Here is a 14,742-nt window from a genome sequence, read left to right on the forward strand (position 1 = left end):
TAAGCCAGCAGGTGGACATCTTCCAAGGGTTCCTAGACTGCAAGAGGGCGTAGGCCGGGCCCAGGGACGCCCCCCCAAGTGCACAAATTTTTGTGCACCAGGGCTCTAGTTATAGTTATAAGCCACCAGATAGATGAATCTTATAAACATATTAAAGGAAAGAAACTAGATGCCGAAAAATATAAATGTATAATTCCAATTATGTAAGTTCAAAGGTAAAGCAAAATAAAGATGACCAAAAAATCTTTCATGAAAGCATAGACAAATATATTTAACTAGTAGCCCGGTGCACAAAAATTTGTGCATTCGGGGGTGAGGTTCAGGGGTGGGACCAGACCCCTCAGCCCAAACTGCACCCTCTGTCATGTTCTGGGACCCTGGCCATTCCTGGCCTAGGCACAGGCCTACAGGCTTGGGGCAGCCTGGCTCCCAAGGCCCCATTTTATCAAGAGAACAAAGTTGGCGTTAGTTACAGCCCTCAACGAACCCAGTACACTGCATCTGTGCATACACCTGCCTCATTCATGTGCCTGCTTCGCCCTACTGAATTACTAACATCTTGCGGACATAGCTCTGTCTTATCCTGCTTCACCTTCAGTGCCTGGCCTAGTGCCAGGGACCTGAGAGGGTTTTCTGAGTGAGTGAATAATGAGTGAGTGAATGAGTGAATGAATGAGCGAGTAAGTGAATGAGCAAGCAGCTACGGGGCGGGAACTTCTGCTGCATTGCTATGGCAACACGGCAGAAGTTCCGGCCCCACTCCTGGATGCCTAAAGCCCAACCAGGGAAAGTTCCTGCCCTGCTCCCAACGCCTGGCCCCCCTCTCCTGGCTGCATACTGAATTACTAACATGTTGAGAACATAGCTCTGTCTTATTCTGCTTCAACTTCAGTGGCTGGCCAGGTGCCAGGGACCTGAGAGAGTTTGCTGAGTGAGTGAATGAGTGAATGAATGAGCAAGTATGTGAATGAGCAAGCAGCTACCAGTCCGGATAGTTCGCACTCCACTCTTGGCTGCCTGACGCAAACCCCAGGCAGTTCCCGCCCTGCTCCCAGTGGCCCCACTCCCCTCTCCCAGCTGCATAGTTTGCACAGGGTAAAGGTGGCCTGGGTGTGCATGTTGGCAGATTGGTGCATTAGCACCTGCCAGCCTTGGATCCCCACGGGAGGGCCGTTTGTGGGCGTGGCCGGTGGCAGATCTGTGCTTCGCACCCGCCAGCGGCGGATCCGTGCATTAGCACCCGCCAACCTGGGATCCCCGCGGGAGGGCTGTTTGTGGGCATGGCCATTAGCGGATCAGTGCATTAGCACCTGCCAGCCTCGGATCCCCTCAGGAGGGCCATTTGTGGGCGTGGCTGGTGAAGGATCACTGTGGTCCCGCCTGCCAGTCCTGGGTCGGGTACCATATGGGCCGCCTGCTGCCCGGGTCACAGATTGCAGGCCCGGATGGCAGTGGGGCAGGCGGGATGGCGCTGTCCCACCCTCCCTGCAGTATGCAAATTAGCCAGCATCTTGGTTGACAGTTAATTTGCATGTCATCCTGATTAGCCAATGGGGAGCATATTGGAGTTACAGTTAATTACCCTATTTGTCTTTTATTAGTTAGGACTAGAGGCCTGGTGCACAAATTCGTGCACCAGTGGGCTCCCTTGGCCTGGCAGCGGGATTGGGCCAAAACTGGCTCTCCGACATACCCTGAGGGGTCCCAGATTGCGAGAGGTCACAGGCTAGGCTGATGGACAAAACTGGTGCACAATCGGGGCCAGGGATGGATGCTGGACGTTGACCAGCCGGGAGGGACTGTGGGAGGGTTCTAGGGGATGTCCAGCTGGTCTCGCTCAGTGCCGATTCGCTGGACCCAAGCAGCAAGCTAACCTACCAGTTGGAGCATCTGATGGTCAATGCACATCATAATGACTGGTCAACCAATTGACTGCCCCCTGGTAGTCAGTGCACGTCATAGTGAGCAGTTGAGTGGCCTTAGCATATCATTAGCATATTATGCTTTGCTTGTTTGAATGGATGACCAGACAGCCAGACACTTAGCACATTAAGCTTTTATTATACAGGATGACACTACATGATATGTTCAGAGTTGTCATACTCTGGTGATACATAGTCAGAACACCACACTAAAGTATGATGAATGTGTGGCATTAATGCTGCAATTACACAGATCCCTGAATATGCACCTGTGTTGTGTCAGATGGTTTGTATTTGTATTTGAACTTGTACTTTAGCATAGCACACAAGGAGTAATCAAGTGGATTCAAACTTTGCATGTATGTACGATACATGTTTATTTCTATGCTGTGTGTCAATATGGTGTGGATATCTGTGTATCCTCCTATCTAATAAAAGAGAAACATGGTAATTAGCCATACATCCACTACCCTTCCCATTGGCTAATCAGGGCGATATGCAAATTAACTGCCAGCCAAGATGGTGGCCGGCAGCCAGGCAGCTTAAACTGAACATGAGGCTTGCTTGCTTCAGTGACGGTGGACTGCAACGTTCCCCGCCTGCTGCTGCCGGCCTCTGAGCTGGCAGTTTGAAACATTGTAACAAATATAGAAGCTAAACAAAACCCCAGAAACCTGCTTTCAGCCAGCCGGGATCTCAGAGCTGGAGTTGATACAGTGTTTCGATTATAGAACCCAAACAAACCAGATACCTGCTTTCAGCTAAAGAGGCCTCAGAGCTGGAGCCAGAGCTAAAGCTGGCCCACAATAAAAAGAAAAAAAAAAAGAAAAAAAAGGAGCAGTTGGGAGCTTCAGTCACCCGCCAGCCTGAAAACAGCCCTCAGCCCCTCACCCAGACTGTCCAGGCACCCCAGTGGGGACCCTCACCCTGAAGGGTGTGTGACCAGCTGCAAACAGCCATCTTCCCCTCACCCAGGCTGGCCAAGCACCCCAGTGGGGACCTCCACCCTGATCCAGGAAACCCTTCAGGGCAAACCAGCCTGCCCCCACCTGTGCACCAGGCCTCTATCCTATATAGTAAAAGGGTAATATGCCTCCCAGCACCGGGATCAGCTGAGCCACGAGGCCTCCTGGCACCGGGATCAGCATGACGGGTCAGCACCCAAACCCCCTGATTGCCCTGCGGCTCTGTGTGTGACAGGGGGCGGGGCCGCAACCCCCCAATCGGCCCTACCCTGAGAGTGACTGAGGGTAGCATCGCAACCTCCCAATCCACCCTTCTCTGTGCATGACAGGGGGTGGCACCCCAACTCCCCAATCAGCCCTTCTCTAAGCTCGACCAGGGGCTGCACCTAGGGATTGGGTCTGCCCTCTGCCACCCGGGAGCAGGCCTAAGCCAGCAGGTCGTTATCTCCTGAGGGGTCCCAGAGTGCAAGAGGGCACAGGCCGGGATGAGGGACCCCCCTCCCCCCCGAGTGCACAAATTTTTGTGCACCAGGCCTCTAGTGTATATATATGTTTGTGTGTATATATCTACATATATGTGCTTATATGTGCTCTGCATATGTGTGAACAAGCTGTGGACTTCTATGTGATAGTCATGTTTTTTTAGTTTTTTATCCAAGTGGTGATTACATATATACATTCACTTTTAGGCAGTTTTTTAAGCTATAAACATTGGTACTTTTGCAAGTTTTTTGTGTGTCTTATAACTCATAACAGAAAAAGTAACACAAATTATGAAAAGAAAAGAAAAGGAAATGTATCAGACATTCTCTGTGGCTCTGAAGAACAGACCTAAGATCCACGGACGGAGGCTTCCAGGAGGGAAAGCACCACTTATACTGTCGGAGACAGGCTAGGGAATTCAGAGAGCTCTCTCTTACTTAATACAACAAACTCATTATTTGCTCCTCTCAACTGAACTGCTTGTATTCTGAAATAATTCAAGAACATGGAGAAATAATTTTAAGATTCATTCTGGGAAATTATTTACCAACTAGAGGCCCAGTCACGAAATTCATGTACTTGTGGGAGTCCCTTAGCTGGGCCTGTGCCCTCTCACAGGCCGGGAGCCCTCGGGGGATGTCCAACTATTGTGGAGGTGGGAGAGGCTCCTGCCACCACCGCCAGGCTCACCAGCCACGAGCCTGGCTTCTGGCTGAGCAGCACTCCCTCTGTGGGAGCACACTGTCCACCAGAGGGCAGATCCTGTGTTGATCATCTGCCCCTGGTAATCAATGAGCATCATAGTGACTGGTCGTTCCATCATTCAGTTGATTTGCATATTAGCCTTTTATTATATAGGACTAGAGTTCCAGTGCATGAAATTCGTGCACTGAGGGGTCCCTCAGCTTGTCCCGAGCCCTCTCACAGTCTGGGACCCCTCACCGGCAGTCAGACATCCCTCTCACAATCCGGGATCCCTCGCTCCTTACTGCCCACCTGCTCGCTCCTTACCACTCAGCTCATTGCTCCTTAGCGCTGCTGTGGAGGCAGGAGAGGCTCCCACCACCGCTGCACTCTCCAGCCTGGTTTCTGGCTGAGTGGTGCTCCCACTGTGGTAGTGCACTGACCACCAGGGGGCAGCTCCTGCATTGAGCGCCTGCCCCCTGGTGGTCAGTGTGCATCATTGCAACTGGTCATTCTGGTCGTTCTGTCATAATGGTTGCTTGGGATTTTATTGTACAGTTTAGTGGTATATGATTTTGGTCAGAAACTTAATTTAAATGTTCAGAGAATAAGAGGCAGACATATTTATATGTGCAGACATATTTATATGTACAGACAAGCACAGACAGAGGGTCGACTCCTCTTCACATTTATTGTATTATCTATTCACTTTCAAGTAATGCAAGGTATTTTAATATCCAAACAATATGTAGTTTGAAACTTGATTCCCAGGGCAAAAAGAAAAGGTGATCAGCATAAGTTTAGAAAAAGCTCTTTTATTTTATAATAACAAATGCTAGAAGTTCAATATTTCTGCTCAAACACAGAGGCAGGCAGGCGTATTTACAAAAGGCCTGACAATGTTTGCCGTTGCCTTTACACAAGACAACATTGATAAAACCTTTTCCTCCCATAGCAGGTGCTGGGTTTTCTCTTAGGGACGTGTGCAGTCCAGATATTGCCTTTCATTTGAACTTTAAATGCCTTTTAAAAATAGAGTCTGCATTTTAATATAATTTGGAAATTAAAACTCTTTTATTTTTGGCATTATAATATCTTCCATGAATTTACTTTTCAAAAATGAATCAAAGCAAAATCTAATTATTGTCTAAAAGCCTGCAAAGGCAGAGAAATGCGAAAAGGTTTTAAAAATGAAGCTTTGGTTTGCCTTGCCCATAAGGGAATTAAATATATGTAATAAATAGCTGAGGATTTTAAGCACAATTAAAAATAACAGTCTCCATTCTTTTGAGTATTTAATATTTAAAATGAGCCAGGCCTGTGTGACCCAGTTGTTTGGGCATCATCCTGTGCACTAGGAGATCCCAGTTCAGTTCCTGGTCGGGGCACAAACCCTGGTTTGCCTGTTCCAGCTCCAGTAGGGGGTCTGCAGAGGGCAGCAAATAGATGATATTTCTCTCTCATCCATGTTTCTATCTCCTTCTCCCTCTCCCGCCCTCTCTCTCTCAAAATCAATAAAAACATATTTAAAAAATATTTAAAATGAATAATTTTATGGTCGCCTGAATAATTAGAAACTTATTTTCAGGAGCTAGGCTCTATGTATATTTTAATGACACAATATGAGATTAAATAAACACTTCAATTTAAATTTTTAAAAATTACCTAAAAATGATATCGTAGAGCATTTCCATCAGTCTGCAGTATTTGTAAATGGAATAATATTATGAATTTTAAAATTTTATTGTATATATTTTTAAAATAGGAAACTAAAACAACTTGTTTTCTCTGTCTTCCTTCTTTATTTATTTATTAATTATTATTTTTTTTATTTTTATTTTTTAGGCTTGGACTCCTGGATCATCTGGTGACTTCAAAAATCTGGTAAGAAACATTTTTCTGTACCATTGCAAATATTTTGTTTCTTTTGCCATGAATCTTGGGAGGATGGCTTTCTTCCTATCTCAGGCTTAATCCTTTTTTCTTAACTTTTCCCTCATTTCCATCATTTGAGGTTGATTCTCATTAGACCAATTGAAGAGGGTCAATTTCATCTTAACCCATGTGGAATAATCTGATAAATCTAGAGGCTACAAGATTCAACTGCATGGGTCAGGAGAATATTCCACAGAGAGGTAGCACTTATTTCTTCAGGAAATAAGAATTACTGAAGGAGTTTGAGATAAGAAAGAGGATTATTCAGGTAATGTACATAAAGAATCAACTTGAAAAATTTTCTTTTAAGACTTATCAAATGCAATAGCAAGATAAAAACCACAGAAGAGCTGAGTATGATAGCTGGAATTTTAAAAAAGATTTTTATTGCTGCATTGTTGGTATTATAATGTACCTTTTATAGAATTAGAAACGCACTGAAGACACTGCTCTTTGCCATATAAAAACGTAAAATTCTGAGTACTTGCCTGGTACACATTTTATTGTCATAACAAAATATAGTGTTTAATTTTTTAAAAGGCTGGTTGAGGTAGAAATCTTTCCATTTAGTTGTATTTTTCCAAACAACAGCTTTTGTATTCATTGTAGACTCAATCCAAGTCCCCCCCTTTTTTCTTCCACATATTCTTTCTTTTTTTTTTTTCAGGAGAAACAATTGCTTTTTATTTTTTATTATTTTAATATACTTTTTTATTGTTGGTAGTATTATAGATGTAATATTGCTCACATTAAAATTCTTATATTGGAGTCCTTAGTTTTTCTGAACTATGTAAGATTATAAAACACATTTTATCTTACTTAATTGTCTAAAGAATACTCTAGCTTGGATTCTTAGTGTTGTGTAATCTGGGAGTCCCCAACCTTCTTGATTTCTAGAGTCACCCTTCCTAGACTACCCAGCAAAGAGTAAAATGAAATTTCAACTTGATAGATTGTAGGAGTGTGGTCTTAAATACCATTCTTTACTAATAACTGGTAATGGCTGTGTTAGAACGGGAGGGTTGTGAGAGTTCTGTATGGACGTTGCCTCTCACTCCCAAATGCTTCCCAGGGTTTCTCAACAAATACCTTCTGGTCGTTTTATTATAACTTTTCTGTGCTACTTCAGTCCATTCCATGAGTACAAACCAAGAAAACTCAAAGCTAATCAGGTTGTTCAGTTATTTCCTTTCACAGCTCCCACTGTCACTGTTTCTGCTTTCTTGATCTGCCCATATCCCCACCCCTTTTCTGCTCACTACTCAAGGCCAAGTCCACCTCCCATTTTCTCCTGGAAGTCTTCATTGTTGTAAATATTGTAGTTTGATTTCTCTTCTCTCTGAGTTCTTTATATTCAGCATCATGAAGCACTTTGCCTTATAGTCTCCATTCCATGTTCTAAGGTTCTTGTGTTGTGCAGCAATTTTTCTACAGCAATTTTGCAAGCCTGCTAAATGACATAACCATGTCATCTTGTGCTGATTTTAGCAACATACCTAATATATTTTTCTGTATTTAGTAGTTTCCTCCAAAATATTTTTCATTGAGTAACTTATTTGGGATCTCAACTACTCTTTTAAAGAGCAAACCTAAAATTTTATTTCTCTTATTGTTTGCTTCTGTGTATGTATATCTAGAATTGTGTGTACATTATTTTTAAAGGAAATGATGACATGTACATTGAAGATGATTAATAGTACTTTCTGAGACAAATTCTGAGTTACATGACACTATAAAATTGTCTTTATAGAGTTTAATATAGAGAAAATAAAATAAATATAAAATTCAAACCATAACAGTATTGAAGCACTAATGATAATCTTCAAACTATGCTATATAATAAAAAGCTAATAAAATGCTAATTAGATCGGACAGCAGAATGACCAGTGGGTGGGGCTGCAGGGCCGTGAGGCCGCGAGGCAGCCCAGATGCAAGGGCTGAGGCAGCTGGGGCTGCGAGGGCCAAGCCCCTTGCATGAATTTCGTGCATCGGGCCTCTAGTCCTATGTAATAAAACCCAAATATGCAAATCAACCAGACTGAGGAATGACTGGTCGCTATGATGCACACTGACCACCAGGGGGAAGACACTCAAAGCAGGAACTGCCCCTTGGTGGTCAGTGTGCTCCCACAGGGGAGTGCCACTCAGCCACAAGCCGGGCTCATGGTTGGTGAGCACAGCAGTCCGCCTCTGCAGCAGCACTAAGGATGTCCAACAGCACGGGGAGCAGGCCTAAACCATCAGTCTGACATCCCCCAAGGTCTTCCAGACTCTGAAAGGGTGTAGGCTGAGCTTAAGCCACCCCCCCGCCCTTGAGTGCATGAATGTTGTGCACCAGGCCTCTAGTTAATAATACATAAATTAAAATTTGCTCTATTTTATTATCATATAACTCTTAGGCTAAAATTTATTTACTCTAGAAATAAATGCCAGCAGTAAAAATTTACTTCAATATGAAGAGTTAACATTTCCCACATTGAAGTTAAAAATATTTACAAAAAGCCTCATTGCAGGATTTTTAACTTATATAAGATAATGTGTTTAATACTTTTGATTCACTGAATTTTATATCTATGTGTGCAATTTCAACAATCTGTTCCAACTCATAAATTTCATTTTCTGCACCTGGAGTTTGGACCTTTGAAGAGGTCAAAATAATAACATATGTACAGTTACTTACAGTTGAAGGGAGTGTGTATTTTTAAACATTCACTGCATATAAGTTGCTAGGCTCGGGTTTTTTCTGTGTAGTCTCATTTTAACCTTCCAGTCATACTTTGAAGTGCGCATTTTGGTTACCTCTTTAAGCTGAGCTAAGAGTCCGAGAAGTTAATTAGTTCATCTTCATCCACTTATCTAATCATGATGCTGAGATTTCAGTCTTATTCCTAGGACTGTAAAGACTTCACTGAGATGTCTTCCTAAAGAAAACTTACTTATTTCAGTAAGCTTATAATAAAAGCCAGTGCTGCATGTATTGGAGTACTAACCCTAAGCTCTAGTCCTTAAGAAGATTGATACATAAGTGATTAAAATGAGATTGAATCTTTGTACCTGCACTTGTTTTAGAAGATGAAAAGCCTGCCATCATCACTGTTGGTCTGCTACCATGATATACATTGTCATCATGTGAAAATAAATCATATAGTCAGAGACCAAAGAAAGTAATCATACTCTCATCAATTCATTTATTCATTCAGTTTCTTACAATTTATTAAGTAACTTTTTTTGTGTAAGCACTTTGATAGAGGTTGGGTAATAAAAGTGACATCCAAGGACTGTCAGTTTATGTGTTCTACATAATTGTGATGTTTATTTATTTATTTTTCTAAGTTGCTATTGATTAAAATCCTGAGGTTTTATTGTTTCCCTTCCCCTTGGCGGGATAGCAGCTTACTGGAAATCGTAAGAATAATGTGAGAAACATTGTCAGTGCACATTAATATCTGGGTTTCCTTTCACTCTTGACCATAAGGGAGGTTATGTGTCCCCTCCACCTTACTGCTGATGGGGTCATGGGATTACTTGTGGCTAAGGAAAAATGGACGTGAAGTATATCACTTCCGGGCCGAGGAGGTGAAAATCTTCCATGTGCTTTTCTAGACTCTGCCTCTACAAACGAGGCATCAGTTGGAGATAATATTTCCTCTGATGCATGGTCTGTGTATAGCAGTGTTAACTGGTGCCAGGTGGGTGACAGTATACCTTGCTGACAACAGCTCCCATTGCACAATTTCAAGAGCACTGGCTGGCATTTTCAGAGGACGTTTTCCATTATTGCCCCAAATGCTGGCATTGTTGCTGGGTTCATTATACTCGAATCATCCCATGGAAGAGATGGTGAAGAAAAAACAAACATAATTACTACTGACTCTTACTTTACTCCTCTAACATAGAGAATGTGGATTAGGAAAGTGTGATGGACACAACCATGTATTAGAAATTGTAAGGTCCCTCAGATGTCATTGAAGTAATTAGCTGGGGTCTCACAAGAGTAAATCATGTTGGATCCCTGAGTCACCTGATGGGAGAGAGATGCCGTGGAAATTCTCCCCTTCCACAGACAACTTATAAGAACAAGAAGTACATTCTTTTGTCTTAAACTACTGAGTTTACTTTTTTTGGAGGTGGGGGAGTGTTTTGTTACTGCAGCATAACACCTTGCCCAAACTAATCAAATGGTTCTTGGGGAAATGGGCATTGTAGTATTTGAGTCATTCTGAAATCTGGAGTCATGTTTCTAAATGTTTATGTTCGGCGTATTATATTTATATATTTATTGCTGTAAAATAGTTTTCTCTTGACTGTCACCTCATAATCTGAGGTACTTGGCATAGCAGGCAACATAGGGCCCCCTAACTAAAAGCTTTGGGAAAATCTGTACTAAAATTTTAATAAAAATCACCTATTACTCAACAAATATCTGTAGATGAAGCAAGGAACATGAAGTGGGGAAAATACAAGGCATGTATTTAAATATACAATGGCATACTTTCCAGCTGAAAAATGAACAGCATTCCTGAAAGAGTACGTTTGCTCCTTTAATCTGAACTAGCATTAGGTAACAGTTTATATTAAAGATCATATAACAGTCATTTTTTTCCTAACTTAAAACATGTCTCCATGTCTTAGATTATTTTATTTTTGTATTAACTCAGAATAATCTATATTTAACTCTTTAGTTTTTGGAATGATCTGAAACAATATCCCCTCCTATGTCTGATACTCTTTTGCCTTTTACAGTGTAAGTCTTTGCATGCTATCTGATGCTGCCTTTACTTTTTAAGATATGTACTAAATTAAGTCCCACGAAAATGCCAGATAACATCATTTCTACAACAGCTAGTTAATTAAACATACCCCCTTTTTCTTCACACATAGGATTAGAAATAAAAAACAGTTAATTACAATTAGAGGCCCTGTGTACGAATTTGAGCACCAGTAGGGTCCGTCGACCTGGCCTGTGGGATCAGGCCAAAACCAGCTCTCTGACATGCCCCAAGGGGTCCCAGATTGTGAGAGGCACAGGCCAGGCCCAGGGACCCAACTGATGCATGATTGGAGCCAGGAAGGGACACGGGAGGTTGGCCAGCTTGGGAGGGACCGCGAGAGGGCACTAATGTCTCATTCAGTCCCGATCATCTGGACCCCAGCAGCAAGCTAACCTACGTAGAGTGTCTGCCCCCTGATGATCAGTGAACATCATAGTGACTGGTTGACCGGTCAGCTGTCTGTCCCCTGGTTGTCAGTGCATGTCATAGAGAGCAGTTGAATGGCCTTAGCATATCATTAGCATATTACACTTTGATTACTTGAATGGTTGACTAGACGTCTGGACACTTAGAATATTAGGGTTTTATTATATAGGATTACTTGGAACTGCAAAGATTTAAATATGCTACTACAGAAGAGGTCACAACAAATTATGCTTCATGAAGTATTTCATGTCAGTCATTAATAGTTTCTAAAATAGTTGTGGTACATTAAAATCTATCTCTGTAATATTTATTCAACTTTTGGGAATCAGAGTCATTACATCAGGAATTTAATCTAACTTGAGTGCTACATCCCTTCAACGATTTCCATTAACCTTGTATCTGCTGTTCTTCTCACCTAATTTCACCTATAGGATAGAGTTCAGAGAACCTTTTTAAGGCAGCACATTCCATTTTGGGAGACTACTAGTTTTTAAACATATTCCCATGGCATTGAGTAAAAGTATTTTATATTAGTAGTTTGTTCCTCAGGCTTACTGATATGGGATTTTCATATTTGCTAATAACAATCCTTAGACGGACTCGAATAGCGTCAATATTTGGACTACATGGAGAAGTGTCCTTTACGGGAAAAGTTAAATTATCTATGTTTTTATTTAAGCTGCTCTCATCTTATATAGAATATGAATAAATGCTTTTATGAAAATAACTTAAGTAGGGATTCTACTAAATCTTCTGACATTATCTATCTTGGCAATCTTATATTGAAAGAGCATTTTGTGGTTAATTAAGCACGGCATTTCCTGTTTGATTTCTTGACTGCTGTCCTAAGTCAAGCAGTGCTTTTCCAGGTGTTCACAAAAAAAGTAATACTAGCCTCATAGTTTTTTAAAAAAAATAATTTTAAAAATCTCTGTGTATTACTCTTTGTTATCCTACATTACTTCCTCTATTTGGGTACGTGGACATCCAAACTTATTGTTCAACAGTGTCATGTGATACCAGGGAAACTGACTTGCAGCTGATGCCCTGTCCTCTTCTCTTCCCTCTGTGTTGGAGAAAGATCCTTTCCACATTGGGGAGTGCTTCCCCAGTCTGTAAGTACTCCTGCAATGCAAACTCTGGTATAAAAAAGGATATGTATTTTGAAAAGTTGCCCTTAAACATATTAAGACATATGCAAGTGTCTTCCCATGTATCATTTCTGTTTTCTAGTTGACGCTGAGCTGGTTTCCTTTTCTATGTTAGTGGGAGATATATAGTGGGAAATGCCTTTCACAGTTCCACAATTAAAGGAGAACAGGGAACCATGAAAAGACAGTGAAATGACTGAGGTCGAAGGAAGGCAATATTACACAATATATTTCATTTTTCAGAAAAAAAATAGATATAAATTTTGTCCGTGACCTCATATGCTTTTGTATATCATTATCATCATACAGAAATATTGATTCACTGTCAAATACATTTTGCCTGTTTTACTTTTTTATTGACACAGAATATTTTTCTTGGTATGCATCTGGCCATTTCTAATTAGACAAGTTGGTCCTAGAATATTTATATTTCATTTATTGATTTAAATCTTTCTATCCCTAAAATCACCACTAATTTTCAGGCATGCATGATATCAGACATCTGTATTTGTATTTTTGACATGTAGATAGGTAGATTTTTGCCACAACCACCAAGTTTGCTTTAAATTTTTACATGCTTTTGTATATGCTTCCTTAAGTGAAATATTTAAATAGGCCATCTAGACAATTAAAATGATTTTCTAAAAATCATGCTTAAAGGAAAAATCATAGCATCTTCCTGAAGGTACTGAGCAATGGTAAGTGACAAGGGGAGTGGGTTTAATGGGAATTGGGTCCAAGCCAGTAGAAGTAAGCATGGAGGATTTTACAAGGTCCTGCCAATGAGAATCCCACTTGAGCCTCTCTCCTTGCTTCTGAGAAACCCTTCATAACTTGGAAATGTATACTGCTTCCTAGATATAGAAGACAATTGCAGTGTGATTTTATGGATCTGTAAGAGTGAGGATTATTATTTTTTTTTACTGAAGGATGGAATTAAGAGATAACCAAGGATGTTCCTGAGAAAGATCACAATAGAATATTAATTCTGGGATAACATTTTTTGTTGTTGTTATTCTATGACATGTTAATGCTCTGTTAAATAGATGTGTGAGCACTCTATAAACCATGTTGTAGGATTTCATTTTCTTCCTTAAAGTTCAAACAAGTCACAGATAAGTCATGCTTCTTATTTAGGTAACTGTGTAGTTGCTATATTACTCAAAACACTGACCCGGGCTCTGGAAAGTATTGCTTGGAGGTTAGAGCATCAGCCTGTGCACAGAAGGGTCACGGGTTTGATTCCTAGTCAAAGACATGTACCTGGGTTGCAGGTTCAATCCCTTGCCCTAGTTGGGGCACGTGCAGGAGGCAACCAATTGATGTGTCTCTCTCAGATTGGTGTTCCTCTCTCTCCATTCCTCCTTCCCTTCTATTCTCTCTAAAAACTCAATGGAAAACATATCCTTGGGTGAGGATTAACAAAAACAAAACAACAGAAAAATATACAGCACTGTACTGGTAGAAAAATAATGAGAAAAATGTTCTCACTTCATATATAATCCTTTTTTTCATTGCTGTTTTTTTTTAAGAATAATTCTCTTATTAAAAAAGACTCACTGCAATTTCTTGAAATTGTATAATTTGTCATTAATTTTCACAAGAGGATTTGGCACAGAAAGCTTGTCAAATGTTTCTTCTTCTTGAAAAAGAAAACATGGCCATTTTGTTCTGTCAGCATGTACGTGAGTAATAATAAATACTTTCTCCCCTGAAATGGAAATCAAGAAACCTGGGTAAAGGGACTATATTAAAACCTTGTGAGATAACTATACTTACAAGCCTTCCTCACTAATATTCATGCATAGAACTAAGCAAAACCATGTTTTAAATTATATGTACAAAAGCCTTGGTTAGCATTCACAGATCAAAGTTTATATAAGAGATCAGATTGTATTGTTTTCTGTGTCTCTGTTGGTGACTTTTCATTCCACCTCCCAGTGCATTAAAATGATTTAGTACCATAATTCCTAATACTAATTTGATTAATGTGCGCTTCCAATAAACACAGAAAGCACCTGAGCAGCAAACAACTGAGATTTGGGCAGAAACTCATGCCACCTCGGTGCCCATCTCTTTAAAATCTCTATGTGGAGAAGTGAAATGTATGAAGCCATCATTCCAGAATCTTAAAGTCAGACTTACAAAGATATTGGTGAGGTTGTACATTTACTTTCCACAGCAGTATCACTGCTGCATTTTAGGAAAACAAAGGCTTTCTTATTTCCTTGCCATGTGTAGAATATTGAGATAAGAAATTGTGCTCTGATAGTGGAAGATCAATCATGTTGTAGTGGTTGAACATGTGCTCCCTTTAGAATAAAGATGCATAATTCAAGTTGTGTTATGGCATGGATTAGTTCTGATTGATACCTATTAACAAGTAAGACTATTTTTTTCTCAT

At 40.8% G+C, this 14,742-nt stretch overlaps 1 protein-coding gene across 1 annotated transcript in view; it reads left to right on the plus strand.

Annotated features, from left to right (window-relative positions):
* Positions 1 to 14,742, plus strand: part of PTPRD (protein tyrosine phosphatase receptor type D) — a 2,145,631-nt gene that overhangs the window by 801,791 nt on the left and 1,329,098 nt on the right. Inside the window, exon 6 of the mRNA XM_081103407.1 lies at positions 5,900 to 5,938. The gene's annotated coding sequence lies outside the window, so the exon portion shown is untranslated. The remainder of the gene's footprint in view (positions 1 to 5,899; positions 5,939 to 14,742) is intronic.

This window comes from Myotis nattereri (assembly GCF_964212035.1).
Source record: "Myotis nattereri genome assembly, chromosome: 12".
Lineage (NCBI taxonomy): Eukaryota > Metazoa > Chordata > Mammalia > Chiroptera > Vespertilionidae > Myotis > Myotis nattereri.